Raw genomic sequence first — 22345 nt, 5'->3', positions numbered from 1 at the left:
TGTCCGCCCTATTTTAGATTTGGGTCGGCAGTGCGCCCAACGCGCCGACCCATATGTGTCAGCGTGGCCGGCTGGCCGGCCTATTTCAACAATAGCTCATTTTTGCATTGTTTCACACACAACTTTTGCATTGAAAGATGTAGTCAAAATATATAGTTTCAAGAGAATAAAATAGCATAGTTTTACAAGCCGAATAAAAGTAAAAATGTCTCACATAGTTTTGCAAGCCCAATAAAGAAGATACATCTATGGATTGTCAACATGAGTCCACATATGCTCAACCAAATCATTTTGCAGTTGCACGTGAGTTCCCCAATCACGCATGTCATGATGAAATTGGGTGAACTGTTCAAACATTGCCGCTCCTCCATGCTCGGGCACAACATTCTCACCTTGAAACTAAAACCCTTGATCGTACAGATATTCCGGGCGCTCATATTCTACGATTATATTGTGCATGATCACACAAGTATTCATCACCTCCCACAGTTCCTGCGTGCTTCAAGTATTAGCATGATACTGAACGATGCCCCATCGAGATTACAAAACACCAAAGGCATGCTCGACGTCCTTCCTAGCACTCTCTTGCTCTTGGGCAGATCTTTTCCTCTTCTCTCCGACAGGGTTGGGGATTGTCTTCACAATAGTGGTCCAATGAGGATAGATACCGTCACCCAGGTAGTATCCTTTGTTGTAGTTGTGGCCGTTGATAGTAAAGTTCACCGATGGGTTGTTGCCTTCAGCAAGCCTAGCAAACACCGGCGAACGCTAAAGCACGTTGATATCATTGTGTGATCCGGCCATGCCTAAGAAAAAGTGCCAGGTCTAGAGATCTTGAGCCGCCACGGTCTCTAGTATGACAGTGCAAGCCCTGACATGGCCCTTATACTGCCCTTGCCAAGCAGAAGGGCAGTTCTTCCACTCCTAGTGCATGCAGTCTATACTGCCAAGCATCCCTGGGAAGCCCCTGCTGGCATTCATCGCCAACAAACGGGATGTATCTTCAGGAGTCGGCTCTCTCAAGTACTCAGGGCTAAACACAGCAATAACAGTCTTGCAGAACTTATACAGGGAGTCTATGAAGAAAATATGCCCTAGAGGCAATAATAAAGTTGTTATTTATATTTCCTTATATCATGATAAATGTATATTATTCATGCTAGAATTGTATTAACCGGAAACTTAGTACATGTGTGAATACAAAGACAAAACAGAGTGTCCCTAGTATGCCTCTCCTTGACTAGCTCGTTAATCAAAGATGGTTATGTTTCCTGACCATAGACATGTGTTGTCATTTGATGAACGGGATCACATCATTAGAGAATGATGTGATGGACAAGACCCATCCGTTAGCTTAGCGTTATGATCGTTGAGTTTTATTTCTATTACTTTCTTCATGACTTATACATGTTCCTCTGACTATGAGATTATGCATCTCCCTATCAAACGTCACAACGTAATTGGGTGATTATAAAGGTGCTCTACAAGTGTCTTCGAAGGTGTTTGTTGGGTTGGCATGGCTCGAGATTAGGATTTGTCACTCCGTGTATCGGAGAGGTATCTCTGGGCCCTCTCGGTAATGCACATCACTATAAGCCTTGCAAGCAATGTGATTAATGAGTTAGTTGCGGGATGATGCATTACGGAACGAGTAAAAAGGCTTGCCGGTAACGAGATTGAACTAGGTATGAGGATACCGACGATCGAATCTTGGGCAAGTAACATACCGATGACAAAGGGAACAACGTATGTTGTTATGCGGTTTGACCGATAAAGATCTTCATAGAATATGTAGGACCAATATGAGCATCCAGGTTCCACTATTGGTTATTGACCAAAGATGTGCCTCGGTCATGTCTACATAGTTCTCGAACCCGTAGGGTCCGCACGCTTAACGTTCGATGACGATTTGTATTATGAGTTATGTGATTTGATGACCGAAGTTTGTTCGGAGTCCCTGATGAGATCACGGACATGACGATGAGTCTCGAAATGGTAGAAAGGTAAAGATTCATATATTGGAAGGCTATATTCGGACATCGGAAAGGTTCCGAGTGATTCGGGTATTTTTCGGAGTACCGGGGAGTTACGGGAATTCGCCGGGAGAAGTAATGGGCCTTATTGGGCTTTAGTGGAGAGAGGGGAGAAGGGCCAAGAGGTGGCGCGCGCCTCCCCCCTGCTCGAAACAAATTGGACAAGGGGTGCGGGCGCCCCCCCTTTCCTTCTCCCTCTCCCTCTCTTTCCTTCTCTCCTACTCCGAATAGGAAAGGGAATCCTAATAGGACTTGGGAGTCCTAGAAGGACTCCCATGCTTGGCGCGCCCCCTAGGCCGGCCGCCTCCTCCCTCCCTCCTTTATATACGGGGGAGGGGAGCACCCCAAAGGCACTCAAGATTTGTCTTAGCCGTGTGTGGTGCCCCCCTCCACAGTTACACACCACGGTCATATCGTCGTAGTGCTTAGGCGAAGCCCTGCGCCGGTAACTTCATCATCACCGCCGTGCTTCGCACACAGGTGGCTAGTGGGTGTCTGTTTCTCCAACTTTAGTTGAATCGAGTGTGACTACGCCTGGTACTTGTTGAAGGTTAAAACATCACACTTGATGAAAAATCGTTGTGGTTTTGATGCGTAGGTTAGAATGGTTCTTGCTAAGCCCGTAGCAGCCACGTAAAACTTGCAACAGCAAAGTAGAGGACGTCTAACTTGTTTTTGCAGGGCATGTTGTGATGTGATATGGTCAATATGTGATGAGATATAAATTGTTATATGAGATGACCATGTTTTGTAAAGTTATCGGCAACTGGAAGGAGCCTTATGGTTGTCTATTAATAGCATAAGATGCAAGCGCCATGTAATTGATTTACTTTATCGCTATGCGATAGCAATAGTTGCAAAAAGCAATAGTTGGCGAGACGACCATGTGACGACACGTTGATAGAGATCAAGATGATGGAGATCATGGTGTCATGCCGGTGACAACGGAGATCATGACGGTACTTTGGAGATGGAGATCAAAGGCACAAGATGATGATGGCCATATCATGTCACATATTTTGATTGCATGTGATGTTTATCCTTTATGCATCTTATTTTTGCTTAGTACGGCGGTAGCATTATAAGATGATCTCTCACTAAAATTTCAAGGTATAAGTGTTCTTCCTGAGTATGCACCGTTGCGACAGTTCTTCGTACTGAGACACCACGTGATGATCGGGTGTGATAGGCTCTACGTTCACATACAACGGGTGCAAGCCAGCTTTGCACACGCAGAATACTCGGGTTAAACTTCACGAGCCTAGCATATGCAGATATGGCCTCGGAACATTGAGAACGAAAGGTCGAGCGTGAATCATATAGTAGATATGATCAACATAGTGATGTTTACAATTGAAAACTAATCCATCTCACGTGATGATCGGACATGGTTTAGTTGATATGGATCACGTGACCATTTAGATGACTAGAGGGATGTCTATCTAAGTGGGAGTTCTTAAGTAATATGATTAATTGAACATAATTTATCATGAACTTAGTCCTGATAGTATTTGCATAACTGTGTTGTAGATCAATAGCTCGCGATGTAGCTCCCCGTTTATTTTTGATATGTTCCTAGAGAAAAACTATGTTGAAAGATGATAGTACCAATGATGCGGACCAGGTCCGTGATCTGAGGATTGTCCTCATTGCTGCACAGATGAATTATGTCCTTGATGCACCGCTAGGTGACGGACCTATTGCAGGAGCAGATGCACACGTTATGAACGTTTGGCAAGCTCGGTATGATAACTACTTGATAGTTTAGTGCACCATGCTTTACGGCTTAGAACCGGGACTTCGAAAATGTTTTGAACGCCACGGAGCATATAAGACGTTCCAAGAGCTGAAATTGGTCCTTCAGACTCATGCCCGAGTCAAGAGGTATGAGACCTCTGACAAGTACTTTGCCTACAAGATGGAAGAGAATAGCTCAACCAGTGAGCATGTGCTCAGATTGTCTGAGTACTACAATCGCTTGAATCAAGTGGGAGTTAATCTTCCAGATAAAATAGTGATTAACAAATTTCTCTGGTCACTATCACCAAGTTACTGGAAATTCGTGATGAACTATAATATGCAAGGGATGACGAAAACGATTCCCGAGCTCTTCGTGATGCTGAAACCAGCGAAGGTAGAAATCAAGAAAAGCATCAAGTGTTGATGGTTGACAGGACCACTAGTTTCAAGTAAAAGGGCAAGGGAAAGAAAGGGAACTTCAAGAAGAATGTCAAGCAAGTTGCCACTCCCATGAAAAAACCCAAAGCTGGACCCAAGCCTAAAACTGAGTGCTTCTACTGCAAAGGAAATGGTCATTGGAAGCGGAACTGCCCCTAGATACTTGGCGGATAAGAAGGATGACAAAGTGAACAAAGGTATATTTGATATACATGTTATTGGTGTGTACTTTACTAGTGTTTATAGCAACCCCTCGGTATTTGATACTAGTTCAGTTGCTAAGAGTAGTAACTCGAAACGGGAGTTGCAAAATAAACACAGACTAGTTAAGGGCGAGGTGATGATGTGTGTTGGAAGTGATTCCAAGGTTGACAAGATCACCATCGCACACTTCCTTTACCTTCGGGATTAGTGTTGAACCTAAAATAAATATTATTTGGTGTTTGCGTTGAGCATGAATATGATTGGATCATGTTTATTGCAATACAGTTATTCATTTAAGTCAAAGAATAATTGTTGTTCCGTTTACATGAATAAAAACCTTCTATGGTCATACACTTAATATAAATGGTTTATTGAATCTCGATCATACTGATACGCATATTCATAATATTGATGCCAAAAGATGCAAAGTTGATAATGATGGTGCAACATACTTGTGGCACTGCCGTTTAGGTCACATTGGTGTAAAGCGCATGAAGAAACTCCATGCGTGGACTTTTGGAATCATTTGATTATGAATAATTTGATGCTTGCGAACCATGCCACATGGGCAAGATGACTAAGACTCCGTTCTCCGGAACAATGGAGCGAGCAACTGACTTATTGGAAATAATACATACTGATATATGCGGTCTGATGAGTGTTGAGGCTCGCGGCGGGTATCGTTATTTTATAACCTTCATAGATGATTTGAGCAGATATGGGTATATCTACTTGATGAAACATAAGTCTGAAATATTTGAAAAGTTCAAAGAATTTCAGAGTGAAGTGGAAAATCATTGTAACAATAAAATAAAGTTTCTACGATCTGATCGCGGAGGCAAATATTAGAGTTACGAGTTTGGTCTTCATTTGAAACAATGTGGAATAAGTTTCGCAACTCATGCCACCTGGAACACCACAGCGTAATAGTGTGCCCGAACGTTGTAACCGTACTTTATTAGATATGGTGCGATCTATGATGTCTCTTACCGATTTACCACTATCGTTTTTGGGGTTATGCATTAGAGACAACTGCATTCACGTTAAATAGGGCACCATTTAAATCCGTTGAGACGACACCGTATGAACTATGGTTTGGCAAGAAACCAAAGTTGTCGTTTCTTAAAGTTTGGGGTTGCGATGCTTATGTGAAAAAGTTTCAAACTGATAAGCTCGAACCAAAATCGAAGAAGTGCGTCTTCATAGGATACCCAAAAAGAAATTGCTGGGTACACCTTCAATCACAAATCCGAAGGAAAGATATTTGTTGCTAAGAATGGATCCTTTCTAGAGAAGGAGTTTCTCTCGAAAGAAGTGAGTGGGAGGAAAGTAGAACTTGATGAGGTAATTGTACCCGCTCCCGAATTGGAAAGAAGTTCATCACAGAAATCAGTTCTAGTGATGCCTACACCAATTAGTGAGGGAGTTAATGATGATGATCATGAGATCAAGTTACTACCGAACCTCGTAGGTCAGCCAGAGTAAGGTCCGCACCAGAGTGGTACGGTAATCCTGTTCTGGAGGTCATGTTACTTGACCATGACGAACCTACGAACTATGAGGAAGCGATGATGAGCCCAGATTCCGCGAAATGGCTTGAGGCCATGAAATCTGAGATGGGATCCATGTATGAGAACAAAGTATAGACTTTGATTGACTTGCCCGATGATCGGCAAGCCATTGAGCATAAATGGATCCTCAAGAGGAAGACGGACGCTGATAGTAGTGTTACTATGTGCAAAGCTCGAATTGTCGCAAAAAGTTTTCGACAAGTTCAAGGTGTTGACTACGATAAGATTTTCTCACTCGTAGCGATGCTTAAGTCTGTCCGAATCATGTTAGCAACTGTCACATTTTATGAAATCTGGCAAATGGATGTCAAAACTATATTCCTTAATGGATTTCTTGAAGAAGAGTTGTATATAATACAAACAGAAGGTTTTGTCAATCCTAAAGGTGCTAATAAAATGTGCAAGCTCCAGCGATCCATCTATGGACTGGTGCAAGCATCTCGGAGTTGGAATATATGCTTTGATGAGTTGATCAAAACATATAGTTTTATACAGACTTGCGTTGAAGCTTGTATTTACAAGAAAGTGAGTGGGAGCACTACAGCCTTTCTGATAAGTATATGTGAATGACATATTGTTGATCGGAAATTGATACGTCTCCAACATATCTATAATTTATGAAGTATTCATGCTATTATATTATCTGTTTTGGATGTTTATGGGCTTTACTAAATACTTTTATATTATTTTTGAGACTAACCTATTAACCGGAGGCCCAGCCCAAATTGCTGTTTTCTTGCCTATTTCAGTGTTTCGAAGAAAAGGAATATCAAACGGAGTCCAAACGGAATGAAACCTTCGGGAGAGTTATTTTTGGAACGGAAGCAATCCAGGAGACTTGGAGTAGACGTCAGGGAAGCTTCGAGGAAGCCACGTGGCAGGGAGGTGCGCCCTACCCCCTAGGCACGCCCCTCACCCTCGTGGGCCCCTCGTGGCTCCCCTGACCGACTTCTTTCGCCTATATATATCCATATACCCTAAAAATATCGAGGAGCATAATAGATCGGGATTTCCGCCGCCGCAAGCCTCTGTAGCCACCGAAAACCAATCTAGACCCGTTCTGGCACCCTGCTGGAGGGGGGATCCATCACCGGTGGCCATCTTCATCAACCCGGCGCTCTCCATGACGAGGAGGGAGTAGTTCACCCTCGGGGCTCAGGGTATGTACCAGTAGCTATGTGTTTGATCTCTCTCTCTCGTGTTCTTGATTCGGCACGATCTTGATGTATCGCGAGCTTTGCTATTATAGTTGGATCTTATGATGTTTCTCCCCCTCTACTCTCTTGTAATAGATTGAGTTTTTCCCTTTGAAGTTATCTTATCGGACTGAGTCTTTAAGGATTTGAGAACACTTGATGTATGTCTTGCATGAGCTTATCTGTGGTGACAATGGGATATTCACGTCAACTACTTGATGTATGTTTCGGTGATCAACTTGCGGGTTCCGTAACATTGTGAACTTATGCATAGGGGTTGGCACACGTTTTTGTCTTGACTCTCCGGTGGAAATTTTGGGGCACTCTTTGAAGTTCTTTGTGTTGGTTGAATAGAAGAATGTGAGATTGTGTGATGCATATCGTATAATCATACCCACGGATACTTGAGGTGACATTGGAGTATCTAGGTGAGATTAGGGTTTTGGTTGATTTGTGTCTTAAGGTGTTATTCTAGTACGAACTCTATGATAGATCGATCAGAAAGGATAACTTTGAGGTGGTTTCGTACCCTACAATAATCTCTTCGTTTGTTCTCCGCTATTAGTGACTTTGGAGTGACTCTTCGTTGCATTTTGAGGGATAGTTATATGATCCAGTTATGTTATTATTGTTGAGAGAACTTGCACTAGTGAAAGTATGAACCCTAGGCCTTGTTTCAACGCATTGCAATACCGTTTTCGCTCACTTTTATCATTAGTTACCTTGCTGTTTTTATATTTTCAGATTACAAAAACCTATATCTACCATCCATATTGCATTTGTATCACGATCTCTTCGCCGAACTAGTGCACCTATACAATTTACCATTGTATTGGGTGTGTTGGGGACACAAGAGACTCTTTGTTGTTTGGTTGCAGGGTTGTTTGAGAGAGACCATCTTCATGCTATGCCTCCCACGGATTGATAAACCTTAGGTCATCCACTTGAGGGAAATTTGCTAGCGTCCTACAAACCTCTGCACTTCGAGGCCCAACAACATCTACAAGAAGAAGGTTGCGTAGTACGAACTCTTGAATAGATCGATCCGAAAGAATAACTTTGTGGTGGTTTCGAACCCTACAATAATCTCTTCGTTTGTTCTCCGCTATTAGTGACTTTGGAGTGACTCTTTGTTGCATGTTGAGGGATAGTTATATTATCCAGTTATGTTATTATTGTTGAGATAACTTGCACTAGTGAAAGTATGAACCCTAGGCCTTGTTTCCTAGCATTGCAATACCGTTTGTGCTCACTTTTATCATTAGTTACCTTGCTGTTTTCATATTTTTAGATTACAAATACTCATATCTATCATCCATATTGCACTTGTATCACCATCTCTTCGCCGAACTAGTGCACCTATACAATTTACCATTGTATTGGGTGTGTTGGGGACACAAGAGACTCTTTGTTATTTGGTTGCAGGGTTGTTTGAGAGAGACCATCTTCATCCTACGCCTCCCACGGATTGATAAACCTTAGGTCATCCACTTGAGGGAAATTTGCTACTGTCCTACAAACCTCTGCACTTGGAGGCCCAACAACGTCTACAAGAAGAAGGTTGCGTAGTAGACATCAAAAATGGTGTCGAATTTTCATAAAAGCATAAATGAGTGTTTGAAAGGAGTTTTTCAAAGAAAGACCTCGGTGAGCTGCTTACATATTGAGCATCAAGATCTATAGAGATAGATCAAGACGCTTGATAAGTTTTTTCAATAAGTACATACCTTGACAAGTTTTTGAAGTAGTTCAAAATGAAACGGTCAAAGAAGGAGTTCTTGCCTATGTTGCAAGGTGTGAAGTTGAGTAAAGACTCAAAACTCGACCACGGCAGAAAATAGAAAGAGAATGAAAAGTCACTCCCTATGCCTCAGTCATAGGTTCTATAAATTATGCTATGTTGTGTACCAGACCTACTGTGTACCTCGCCATAAGTTTGGCAAGAGGGTACAATAGTGATCCAGGAGTGGATCACTGGACAGAGGTCAAAATTATTCTTAGTGGAATAAGGATATATTTCTCGGTTATGGAGGTGATAAAGAGTTCGTCGTAAAGAGCTACTCGATGCAAGATTTGACACCGATCTGGATTACTCTGAGTCTCGATCTAGATACATATTGAAAGTGGGAGCAATTAGCTAGAGTAGCTTCGTGCAGACCATTGTAAACATAGAAATTTGCAAAATACATACGGCTCTGAATGTGGCAGATCCGTTGACTAAATTTACCTCACAAGCAAAGCATGATCACACCTTAGTGCTCTTGAGTGTTAATCACATAGCGATGTGAACTAGATTATTGACTCTAGTAAACCCTTTGAGTGTTGGTCACATGGCAATGTAAACTATGAGTGTTAATCACATGGTGATGTGAACTATTGGTGTTAAATCGCATGGCGATGTGAACTAGATTATTGACTCTAGTACAAGTGGGAGACTGAAGAAAATATGCCCTAGAGGCAATAATAAAGTTGTTATTTATATTTCCTTATATCATGATAAATGTTTATTATTCATGCTAGAATTGTATTAACCGGAAACTTAGTACATGTGTGAATACATAGACAAAACAGAGTGTCCCTAGTATGCCTCTACTTGACTAGCTCGTTAATCAAAGATGGTTATGTTTCCCAACCATAGACATGTGTTGTCATTTGATGAACAGGATCACATCATTAAAGAATGATGTGATGGACAAGACCCATCTGTTAGCTTAGCATTGTGATCGTTGAGTTTTATTGCTATTGCTTTCTTCATGAATTATACATGTTCCTCTGACTATGAGATTATGCATCTCCCGAATACCGGAGGAACACCTTGTGTGCTATCAAACGTCACAACGTAACTGGGTGATTATAAAGATGCTCTATAGGTGTCTTCAAAGGTGTTTATTGGGCTGGCATAGATCGAGATTAGGATTTGTCACTCCGTGTATCGGAGATGTATCTCTAGGCATCTCGGTAATACACATCACTATAAGCCTTGCAAGCAATGTGACTAATGAGTTAGTTGCGGGATGATGCATTACGGAACGAGTAAAGAGACTTGCCAGTAATGAGATTGAACTAGGTATGAGGATACCATGATCGAATCTCGGGCAAGTAACATACCGATGACAAAGGGAACAACGTATGTTGTTATGCGGTTTGACCGATAAAGATCTTCGTAGAATATGTAGGAGCCAATATGAGCATCCAGGTTCCGCAATTGGTTATTGACTAGAGATGTGTCTCGGTCATGTCTACATAGTTCTCGAACCCGTAGGGTCCGCATGCTTAACGTTCGATGATGATTTGTATTATGAGTTATGTGATTTGATGACCGAAGTTTGTTTGGAGTCCCAGATGAGATCACAGACATGATGAGGAGTCTCGAAATGGTTGAGAGGTACAGATTAATATATTGGAAGGCTATATTCGAACATCGGAAAGGTTCCGAGTGATTCGGGTATTTTTCGGAGTACCGGGGAGTTACGGGAATTCGCCGGGAGAAGTAATGGGCCTTATTGGGCTTTAGTGGAGAGAGGGGAGAAGGGCCAAGAGGTGGCGCGCGCCTCCGCCCTGCCCAAACCGAATTGGACAAGGGGCGGGCCCCCCCGTTCCTTCTCCCTCTCCCTCTCTTTCCTTTTCTCCTACTCCGAATAGGAAAGGGAATCCTATTAGGACTTGGGAGTCCTAGTAGGACTCCCTATGCTTGGCGCGCCCCCAAGGACGGCCGCCTCCTCCCTCCGTCCTTTATATACGGGGGAGGGGAGCACCCCAAAGGCACTCAAGATTTGTCTTAGCCGTGTGCGGTGTCGTGGTTCTAAGTCCGACAGTAGAATGGGGGTAGGGATGTAGAGGCAAGATCCTAGCTATGGAGAAGTTGTACGCACGAGTTTTACGAGTTTAGGTCCTTCTCGGAGGAAGTAACAGCCCTACGTCTCGGAGCCCGGAGGCGGTCGACTGGATTATATGCGTGTGTGTTACAGGGGGGTGCGAACCCTTGTGCCAGTGGAGGAGGGTGGCTTATATAGAGTGCGCCAGAACCCCAGCCAGCCCACGTTACAAGGAGTTCAATGTTCATCAAGAAGGAGCATTACAGGTAACATCCGTAATAAAGTGTTATAAATGGCTATTAAGTCTAGGAGTTAATGCCCGACCATTGCTGTGTAGAGGGACTTTAGGTCTTCTGTCCGTCGAGTGTTTCTTGTTACGGTCGAGTGACCTTGATTCCTCCAAGTGGAAATGTTTCTGGTCGAGTGGATGATGGTACCCCTCGAATGCTTCTGGCTTTAGAGTGATGTCCTTGGGGAGGGTATTTAGGTCAGGCCTGTGACCCTACCCTAGGTACATGTCCTCATCATTAGCCCCCGAATGGATCAGGGTTTGAGTGGAGAAGGAGTTGAAAATACTTCCGACTCATTTTTCGCGCTCCGGGTGTGTCTTGTTTTGGATCAACGAGCCGAGGTGGTGACACCAACTTCTTTTTCAGTCGCCTTGATCCATTCCTGGTTTTGTCGAGTGAACTTTTGCTGGAAGAGTTCCGAGTGCTAATGTGGAGGAGATCTTCCATCTGACAAGTTGTTCTGCTGCCCGCGGATCTCGCGGGATTCGAATTTCGGGAAGTGCGCGGGGCGGAGGAGGCCGCAGTAATCAGGCTGGATAAGGCAAGGCCGCCTCGATTCCCGCGCCGCCTTTTTTGCCACGTATCGCGCGCGCGACTGTTGCGGGATTTGATAAGATCGCCAGGGCCTACAGGTCAGTCACTCGGAAGCAACCCCATATAAGGCGCCGGATCGGGGTTTTTGTACAGTGCGTCCTCATTCTTCATCTCCCTGCTCAGTTTTCCCCACTGCGCCTGCTCCCGCTCCAGCGCCGCCGCTCCGTTCGAGCTCCGTCCGCGTGATGGGGAAAGAAAAGACGGTGGCTCTAGAGCGCGCGAAGAAGGCGACGGCGAGGGCGAAGGGGAAAAAGTCCAGCCGGGGCGGATCCTCGTCGCGGTCCGGTTTGCCGCGCGGCTGGATCCAGGGCGACTGGATCCGGTCGACGATCCGCCAGGACGACCTCGACGATCTGGCGGAGGAGGGGTTGATTCCTCATGGATCGGCGCGGCTCCCGGAGGATGAGACCGAACCCCGACCGCGGGAGGGTGAGTGCGTCCTCCTCGCCACTCACATCGACCGTGGATTTCTTTGCCTCCGCATCCTTTTCCCGAGCTTTCTTGAATTTCTTTGGAGCAAAACTTCATCACTTTTCCCCCAACGCCATCGTGTATCTTGCTGCTTTCGTGTCTCTGTGCGAAAATTTCTTGGGTTGTCGACCACACTGGGGTCTCTTCAAGCACATTTTCACGTGTCGCTCCCAGTCGGTCAAAAAGGCCAACCCGAGTGACGAGAGGACCCAAGTGATCCAGATGTGTGGGGGTCTTGGGATTCAGATGAGGGGTAAGAGCTCTTTCCCAGCCATAATTCTTCCTGAGTCGGTACGAGGGTGGCAGTCGACCTGGTTTTACTGCAAAGACCAGCCGACTCCAGGTCAGTCGACTGGACTTCCTCCCTATGGCTCGCGTAGAGAAGCCCTCCGCCTTGAAAGTGACTCCAGGAGAGAAAGCAGAGGTGAAAGTGCTGGTTGAGCGAGTGGTCCATCTCATTCATGAGGGTGTAACTGGAATGGATCTGCTAGAAGTCTTCCTCAGACGACGCATTCAGCCACTTCAAGCCCGCGACCATCCGATGTGGATGTATTCGGGCATTGAAGATTCCACTCGGTTGCACCCAGAAGAAGTCGACGAGGATACGGTGGAGAAGTGGTTGAGGAGTATCACTGGCAACAAGGATAACCCCAGGGGAGCCAGGAGAATCCCTCCACTTGACCAATCCTATGAACCAGACAAGGTCCGATTCTGAATTACCGAGTGTCATCTTATTTAACATGCAACTGTTTATGCTTCACCGACTGACTTTGTCTTGCTTGTTTTCTTCTAGGCCCTTACTGAAATGTATTCGATGCCCAACGGAGAGCAGGAGCAGGACCCAGAGGGGGAGGCGAGCGGAGGTGAAAGCGGCGAGTGCCATTCCGACGGAGAGGGGGACGAGGAGAGCGACGACCCGAGTGATGAAGAAGAGGTCGACTCTCCTCCCCGCAGGGAAAGGCGATCGAAGCTTACTCACGACCCGATGAGCGCCCGTGACAAGGCGACCGTTCAGGCCGGGCAGTCGTCAAAGCGTCCTCGGACGTCCTCTCCGGCACCAACTGAAAAGGCTCCAAAGCAGTCCAAGGTTGTAGTGCAGAAGACTCGGAAGGCGCTGCCGAGAATCAAAATTGACGTTCCTGTTGCTTCTGCGTGAGTGTCCTACTTTCGCTTTTACTCGATGCTCTGTGTTGTTTATTTTCCCCTTGGTTTGACCGAATGAATCTTGAAACTGGCAGTGCCGCTACCTCTGGGACCTCTGCTTATAAGAACGAGGATGAGGAAATGGAAGATGCGGTCACCTCCAACCCGGGTACAATCTTCGTGATTTTGTCTTCGCTTTGTCGATTGAACTGTGATATATCCAATCGGGTGATGAAACTTTGGCGACTGATCTTTTACAGCTCTCAACGTCATTGACCTCCCCGACGACGATGAGGACGAGCCACAGAGGCCCTTGGGGAGAAGAAACAGGAAAACGTCCACTGGCAAGATTCTTCAGTCGACACGGGTGGCGGAACCGGTAATTCAGGACGCCGGCGATGCCAATCGGACTTTCGTCTCCTTCGCCAAACCGATGTCGAGTGCTCGGCCTTTCGCGTCGGCTGCACAGACTCCCGCCGATCCACCTTCGCTTTTTGCTACACATCACGTCCCAGAGGACCAAGTGAGTGCTGCCAAAGAGGCTATACGCCAGGCGGGCATTATGATGGAGAAGATGAAGATGGTGCGGGAAGCCAGCCAAGCTGCTTATGATGCCAGCTCCGCTCTCCAGAGCAACGTCCAGGTTAGCAGATTGCCTACCGACTCTTTTGGCTTGTTCTGTTAGGATGTGGTACCTGAAAACTTTCTTTCAAAGAATCTTTTCATCTGTCTGTGCTTCACATCTGTACACCCACTGGGTGTTTCGATTTGTCACTGAGCAAATCCGTACTTTGAGCTGAATTCGATGTTGTCGTCGATTGAATTTTTGAACCAGTGGGGGCACGCTGAGTGCACCCACTGAGTGTAGTCCCCGGGACTATGGTGGACTGCGAGCAGTCGATTGTAGTCTTGGAATTTGAATTTCTTCACTCGGTCTGGTCGGGCCATGTCGAGTGGATCTTGAACCAGTGGGGGCACGCTGAGTGCACCCACTGGGTGTAGTCCCCGAGACCGTGGTCGACTGCTGGCAGTCGACTATGGTCTGAAGACTCTGTTTGTTGCTTTCTCTCTCTTTTTTTCCACTCGTGCTGGACAGGCCTTGTTGAGTGGAGATTGAACCAGTGGGGGCACGCTAATTGCACCCACTGGGTGTAGTCCCCGAGACTACTGTTGGATGTTTGATTCGGCAGTGGTCTTAGAATTTGTTGGCTTTACCCTTTTATCTCTCCGAAATAACCAATCTTTTCACTTGTCGACTGACCTGTTCTTTGGTTGCAGAAATCTTGTGATCTTGGAGCTCGTTTTGCTGACCTGGAGAAGCAGCGGATTCAACTCAACCTCGATCTGGAGCTGGCCAAGACAGAACTGCAGAAAGCCAAGGATGACGCCGCTGGTAAGGAAGACCTGTCGACTGAGTTATCCCTGAACCGGATTTCATTCTGCCTTTTCTGAATCAAGCATTATTTCTTTTAGAGAAACTAAACCAAGCTCTGGCGAAAAAGGATCAAGATCTGGCGGCCGCGCAGAAAAAAGCTGATGAGAAAACTGCGCTCGCTGAACAGAAGTTGGCTTCAGTCGGCAAATTGGAGGAAGAAAACTCCAAGCTGAAAACTGCCCTTGACGAAGGCAATAAGGAAGCAACTCGCCTGAAGAAGGACAAGGAAAATATGAACGAGAAGATGGAAGGTATTGCCCGCAGGAGGAACGATCTGGAGAGTTATCTGGGAAGCCTTGCTAAGAAGTTGTTCGTCATGCTTGAAGGTGTTTTCTTTGATTCGACTGGTTTGTTCTTGTCGACTCGACATATGATCATTGACTCACCCTTGAATTGTGCATGCAGAGTTTTGTCGGGACTTCGAGGAAGAGACCGGGCGAATTGAACCAAGCTTGGACCCAATGAACTCTCCAGTGAAGGATGAAGCTACCATGAATATGCTCCGACTGGAATCCCGCATCACTGGTGTTGTTGATTATCTCGCCCGACTGAAAGTCGCGATGTCGCGGATTGACACAGCTCTCTGGCCCATGGCAACACTTCAGAATGACCTCGAGTCTATGATGGCTCAGCTCAACGAAGTTACCAGTCGAATTCAAGAATGGAAGAAGTCTTCTGCCCGGTGCGGCGCTGATGTGGCTCTATCTCTGGTTCGCGTCCACTGTCGAGAAGCTCGGGAAGAGAAGCTGGCGGCAATTAAAGTTGCTAACACAGAGAGGCACGACTTCCAGTCCTTTATGGAGACTTTCATTGCTGCCGCCACTCGGATTGCTGACAGGATCGACCTGGACGAATTCGTCGAGCCTGCCAACCCCCCTCCTGCGGAGTGAACCAACTTTTATGCCCTGCCTTAAATTTGCCTCGAAATGCCGAGTGATTTTGTAATCGTTAAACTCCTTCAGGCTGAATGCCCGAGTACTTTGATCCGTGGTCTTGAACTTTAGGATTTATCTGAACTTGATTTATCTCTGAATATGCTTGCATTTGCCTTCGAGTGGAATTTGTTCTCCACACGGAATAATCTTTGTGCTTGAGATGCAGCTCTGAGGTGGATACTCCAGTCGACTTGCACCTCGTCGTCCTTGCAGATAAGGGTGGAGCGCGTGTTGTACTTGTAACGCGGCTCCGAAGGAGAAGGTTGCAGTCGACCTGCACCTCATCGTCCTTGCGGAGTGCACGTTGCACTTGTGACGCAGTCCCTAAGGAGAAGGTTGCAGTCGACCTGCACCTCGTCGTCCTTGCGGATAGGGATGGAGCGTACGTTGTACTTGTGACGTAGCTCCGAAGTAGAAGGTTGCAGTCGACCTGCACCTCGTCGTCCTTGCGGATATGGATGGAGCGTACGTTGTACTTGTGGCGCAGCTCCGAAGGAGAAGGTTTCAGTCGACCTGTGCCTCGTCGTCCTTGCGGATAGGGATGAGTTTCGAACTTTGGCGAGTACTGGACTACAGCTAAGCCCCCGAGTGGGAGGGTTGCTCATCACTCGGTAAGATTTTTCGAACTTAGGCGAGTACTGGACTGCAGCTAAGCCCCCGAGTGGGAGGGTTGCTCACCACTCGGTAGGATTTTTCAAACTTAGGCGAGTACTGGACTGCAGCTAAGCCCCGGAGTGGGAGGGTTGCTCACCACTCGGTAGGATTTTTCAAACTTAGGCGAGTACTCGACTGCAGCTAAGCCCCCGAGTGGGAGGGTTGCTCACCACTCGGTAGGATTTTTCAAACTTAGGCGAGTACTGGACTGCAGCTAAGCCCCCGAGTGGGAGGGTTGCTCACCACTCGGTAGGATTTTTCAAACTTAGGCGAGTACTGGACTGCAGCTAAGCCCTCGAGTGGAGGGTTGCTCACCACTCCGTAGGATTTTTCAAACTTAGGCGAGCACTGGACTGCAGCTAAGCCCCCGAGTGAGAGGGTTGCTCACCACTCGGTAGGATTTTTCAAACTTAGGCGAGTACTGGACTGCAGCTAAGCCCCCGAGTGGGAGGGTTGCTCACCACTCGGTAGGATTTTTCAAACTTAGGCGAGTACTGGACTGCAGCTAAGCCCCGAGTGGGACGGTTGCTCACCACTCGGTAGGATTTTTTCAAACTTAGGCGAGTACTGGACTGCAGCTAAGCCCCCGAGTGGGAGGGTTGCTCACCACTCGGTAGGATTTTTCAAACTTAGGCGAGTACTGGACTGCAGCTAAGCCCCCGAGTGGGAGGGTTGCTCACCACTCGGTAGGAATTTTCAAACTTAGGCGAGTACTGGACTGCAGCTAAGCCCCTGAGTGGGAGGGTTTCTCACCACTCGGTAGGATTTTTCAAACTGAGGCGAGTACTGGACTGCAGCTAAGCCCCCGAGCGGGAGGGTTGCTCACCACTCGGTAGGATTTTTCAAACTCAGGCGAGTACTGGACTGCAGCTAAGTCCCCGAGTGAGAGGCTTGCTCATCACTCGGTAGGATTTTTCAAACTTAGGCGAGTACTGGACTGCAGCTAAGCCCCCGAGTGAGAGGCTTGCTCATCACTCGGTAGGATTTTTCAAACTTAGGCGAGTACTGGACTGCAGCTAAGCCCCCGAGTGAGAGGCTTGCTCATCACTCGGTAGGATTTTTCAAACTTAGGAGAGTACTGGACTGCAGCTAAGCCCCCGAGTGAGAGGCTTGCTCATCACTCGGTAGGATTTTTCAAACTTAGGCGAGTACTGGACTGCAGCTAAGCCCCCGAGTGAGAGGCTTGCTCATCACTCGGTAGGATTTTTCAAACTTAGGCGAGTACTGGACTGCAGCTAAGCCCCCGAGTGAGAGGCTTGCTCATCACTCGGTAGGATGTTTCAAACTTAGGCGAAAACGGATTCGCGGCTAAGCCCCCGAGTGAGAGGCTTGCTCATCACTCGGTAGGATTTTTCAAACTTAGGCGAAACGGATTCGCGACTAAGTCACCCACTGGGGGATTTCAGACGCAAACAAAAGCAACAACAATCGTTTAAGAAGACTGTAAAGTTCTTGTCTTTGATAAACAAACTACAAAGGTATTTCTTATTACATCTCATCCGAATGAGTACTTAAGTATAAAAGGGGCGGAGCAGCTCCGCATTCCAAGCCCGTGGCTCGTCTTTCTGATGCTCGACATTGTAAAGATGGTATGCTCCATTGTGGAGAACTCTGGTGACAATGAAGGGACCTTCCCAAGCAGGGGCGAGCTTGTGTGGTTTCTGCTGATCCACTCGAAGAACCAAGTCTCCCTCTTGAAAGGCTCGACCCCTCATGTTTCTGGCATGGAATCGACGCAAGTCTTGCTGATAAATGGTCGACCGGATTAAGGCCATCTCTCGTTCCTCCTCTAGGAAATCGACTACGTCCTGCCGGGCCTGTTATGCTTCATCTTCAGAGAAGAGCTCGACTCGGGGTGCATTGGGAAGCAAGTCACTCGGTAGAACAGCTTCAGCTCCATAGACCAAGAAGAATGGAGTTCGGCCAGTCGACCGATTGGGAGAGTCCTCAATCCCCAAAGAACTGATGGAAGTTCATCGACCCAGGCGCCTGCTGCGTGCTTGAGATCACGGATCAGTCGGGGTTTCAGTCCTTTGAGAATCAAGCCATTTGCTCTTTCTGCTTGTCCATTCGACTGGGGGTGGGCGACTGAAGCATAGTCGACTCATGTGCCTTGGGAAGCGCAGAAGGCTCTGAACTCATCCGAATCGAAGTTCGACCCATTGTCAGTGATGATGTTGTGCGAACCCCATATCTGAATGTCAACTCTCTGATGAAGCCGACAGCAGTAGTGGCTTCAAGATTCTTGATAGGCTTGGTTTCAATCCATTTGGTAAACTTGTCGACTGCTACAAGCACATGAGTGAAGTCGCTCCTACCAGTCCTCAGCGGTCCAGCCATATCCAATCCCCAAACAGCAAAGGGCCAGATGAGTGGAATGGTCTTCAGGGCTGACGCAGGCTTGTGGGACATATTGGAGTAAAACTGGCAGCCTTCACATTTGTCAACTATATCTTTCGCCATTTCATTTGCTCGTGGCCAATAAAATCCAGCTCGGTATGCTTTGGCCACAATGGTCCGAGAGGACGCATGGTGGCCACAGGTCCCCGAGTGGATATCGTTGAGGATCACTCGACCTTCTTCTGGCGTTATGCATTTCTGGCTGACTCCAGTCACACTTTCTCTAAACAGTTGTCCTCTTATCACAGTAAAGGCTTTGGACCGACGGACGATCTGTCGAGCCTCCTCTTCGTCCTCTGGGAGTTCCTTCCTAAGGATATACGCAATATATGGCACTGTCCAGTCGGGAGTGATGACTAAAACCTCCATGATCAGGTCGACCACGGCTGGGACCTCGACTTCAGTCGGATCTGTAGCACTCTTAGGCTGCGGGGGCTCTTCAGTGAAAGGATCTTCTTGAACTGAAGGTGTATGAATGTGTTCCAAAAACACACTTGCTGGGAATGGCTTCTCTCTTGGAACCTATCTTTGCCAAATCATCGGCTGCTTGATTTTTCAGTCGGGGTATATGATGGAGCTCTAACCCCTCAAACTTCTTTTCCAACTTCCTCACCGCATTGCAGTAACCAGTCATAGCTGGGCTTCTGACGTCCCACTCCTTCATCACTTGATTGACTACCAAATCTGAGTCGCCGTAGACCATGAGGCGACGGACGCCGAGTGAGATGGCCATACGTAACCCATATAAGAGTGCTTCATATTCCGCTTCGTTATTGGAGGAATCAAAGTGAATCTGGAGAACATATCTGAGCTTGTCTCCTCGGGGGGATACCAGTACCACCCCAGCACCGGAACCATTCAGCATCTTGGAGCCATCAAAGAACATGGTCCAGTGTTCCGAGTGTACTTGAGTCGGCAATTGCTGTTCGATCCATTCGGCGAGGAAATCTGCTATTGCTTGGGACTTGATAGCTTTCTTTGCCTCAAACTTGATATCCAAGGGAAGTAGTTCAATCGCCCACTTTGCCACTCGACCAGTTGCACCTCTGTTGTTCAGAATCTCTGATAATGGAGCGTCGCTGACGACTGTAATGGAGTGGTTAGAGAAATAGTGTGCAACCTCCTTCGTGGTCATATAAATCCCATAAACAAGCTTCTCATAATGTGGATATCTTTGCTTTGATGGAGTCAAAACTTCAGAAACATAATATACTGGGCGCTGAACTTTATAGGCTTTTCTTTCTTCTTCCCGCTCGACCGTAAGTACTGTACTAACGACTTGTCCAGTGGCTACAATGTAAAGCAGTAAAGGCTCTTTGCTGATTGGGGCAGCATGCACCGACTGGCTGGAAAGCAGGGTTTTGAGCTCTGCAAATGCTGCATCAGCTTCAGGAGTCCACTAGAATTTATCAGACTTCTTCATCAGTCGGTAAAGAGGCAATGCCTTTTCACCGAGGCATGAAATGAATCGACTTAAGGCGGCCAAACAACTTGTAAGCTTCTGGACATCGTGCACACGCACAGGGCGTTTCATGCGGAGAATGGCACCAACTTTCTCTGGGTTAGCGTCGATCCCCCGCTCGGAAATGAGGAAGCCGAGTAATTTTCCGCCCGGAACTCCGAATGTGCACTTTAATGGATTAAGCTTGATATCATACCTTCTGAGGTTGGCGAAAGTTTCAGCAAAGTCAGCCAGCAGGTCGGAACCTTTACGTGACTTGACCACAATGTCATCCATGTATGCTTCCACATTCCGACTGATTTGAGTGAGTAAACACTTCTGAATCATCCTCATGAATGTGGCTCCAGCATTCTTCAGGCCGAATGGCATGATGACATAACAGAAGCACCCAAATGGAGTGATGAAAGCTGTTTTATCTCATCGGGTCCATACAGTCGGATCTGATGATACCCGGAATAGGCGTCCAAAAAGGACAGGCGCTCACACCCTGCAGTCGAGTCGACTATTTGGTCGATGCGGGGGAGAGGAAAGTGATCTTTCGGGCAGGCCCGATTGATATGCTTGAAGTCAATGCACATGCGAAGTGAGTCGTCCTTCTTGGGGACCATGACAACATTGGCTAGCCACTCGGAGTGGTAAATCTCTCGGATAAACTCAGCTGCTAGGAGCCGAGCCACTTCTTCACAAATTGCTTTTCTCTTCTGTACGGCGGACCGTCGAAGATGTTCTTTGACTGGTTTCACTTTTGGGTCGACTCGCAAACGGTGCTCAGCCAGCCCCCTGGGAACACCCGGCATGTCAGAAGATTTCCATGAAAAGATGTCCCAGTTCTCACGGAGGAACTGGATGAGCGATTCTTCCTATTTGGAGTCGAGTGTTGTCGAAATGTGTGTCGGAGCAGCACTGCGGTCGGTCGGGTGAATCTGAATCGGCTTCGTTTCACCAGACGACTGGAATGCAGAATCTGTGGCAGGCTTCTTAGCTCGCAACAAATCACTCGAATCTACATTCTTTTGATACTCCTGCAATTCTACTACTGCCATTTGTGCATCGACGATCTTTGAGCCCTTCTGGAAGCACTCTTCTGCCTTCTTCCGATTGCCAGAGATAGTGATCACTCCTCTAGGACCAGGCATCTTCAATTTCAGGTACACGTAACATGGTCGAGCCATAAAACGTGCATAAGCTGGCCTGCCCAGTATAGCATGATAAGCACTCTGGAAATCCACGACTTCAAACGTCAACTTTTCTTTGCGGTAATTCTTGGAATCACCGAAAATCACATCAAGGGCGATCTGGCCGAGTGACTCAGCCTTCTTGCTAGGAATAACCCCATGGAAACTTATATTGCTTCCACTGAGTCTGGACATCGGAATGCCCATTCCCTTCAAGGTATCTGCATGCAATATATTCAAGCCACTGCCACCATCCATCAGAACCTTAGTCAACCGAGTGCCTTCGACAACTGGGTCGACCACCAACGCTTGCCTCCCAGGGGTGGCTATGTGCGCTGGGTGATCGGACTGGTCGAACGTAATGGCAGTCTGAGACCACTTCAAATAACTGGGTGTCGCCGGAGCGACCATGTTTACTTCTCTGTTGATGAGTTTCAGTCAACTTTTGCTCTCAACATCAGCAAAAATCATCAGAGTGGAATTGACGTGGGGGTAACCATCATCATCTTCCTCTTTATCCTCAACTTTGTCCGACTCTTTTTCCTTTTCTTTAGGCTGTTTCTCTCGGAACTGCTGGATTAGGAGCCGACACTGTCGAGTGGTATGCTTCGGGTAAATGAGATTACCCTCTTCATCTTTTTTGGTGTGAATGTGGCATGGAAAATCCAACACATCATTTCCATCTTGATCTTTTATTTTCTTGGGGTTCCACGGTCCTTTGGGCTTCCCCTTGAACTTTTCTTGAGTCACGGCTAAGGCTTCTCCAGGAGCAGCTGGCTCGGCTTTGCG

This window comes from Triticum aestivum, chromosome 7D (assembly GCF_018294505.1).
Source record: "Triticum aestivum cultivar Chinese Spring chromosome 7D, IWGSC CS RefSeq v2.1, whole genome shotgun sequence".
Lineage (NCBI taxonomy): Eukaryota > Viridiplantae > Streptophyta > Magnoliopsida > Poales > Poaceae > Triticum > Triticum aestivum.
The sequence above is the reverse complement of the archived record's forward strand: the minus strand, read 5'-3'. Positions refer to the sequence as shown.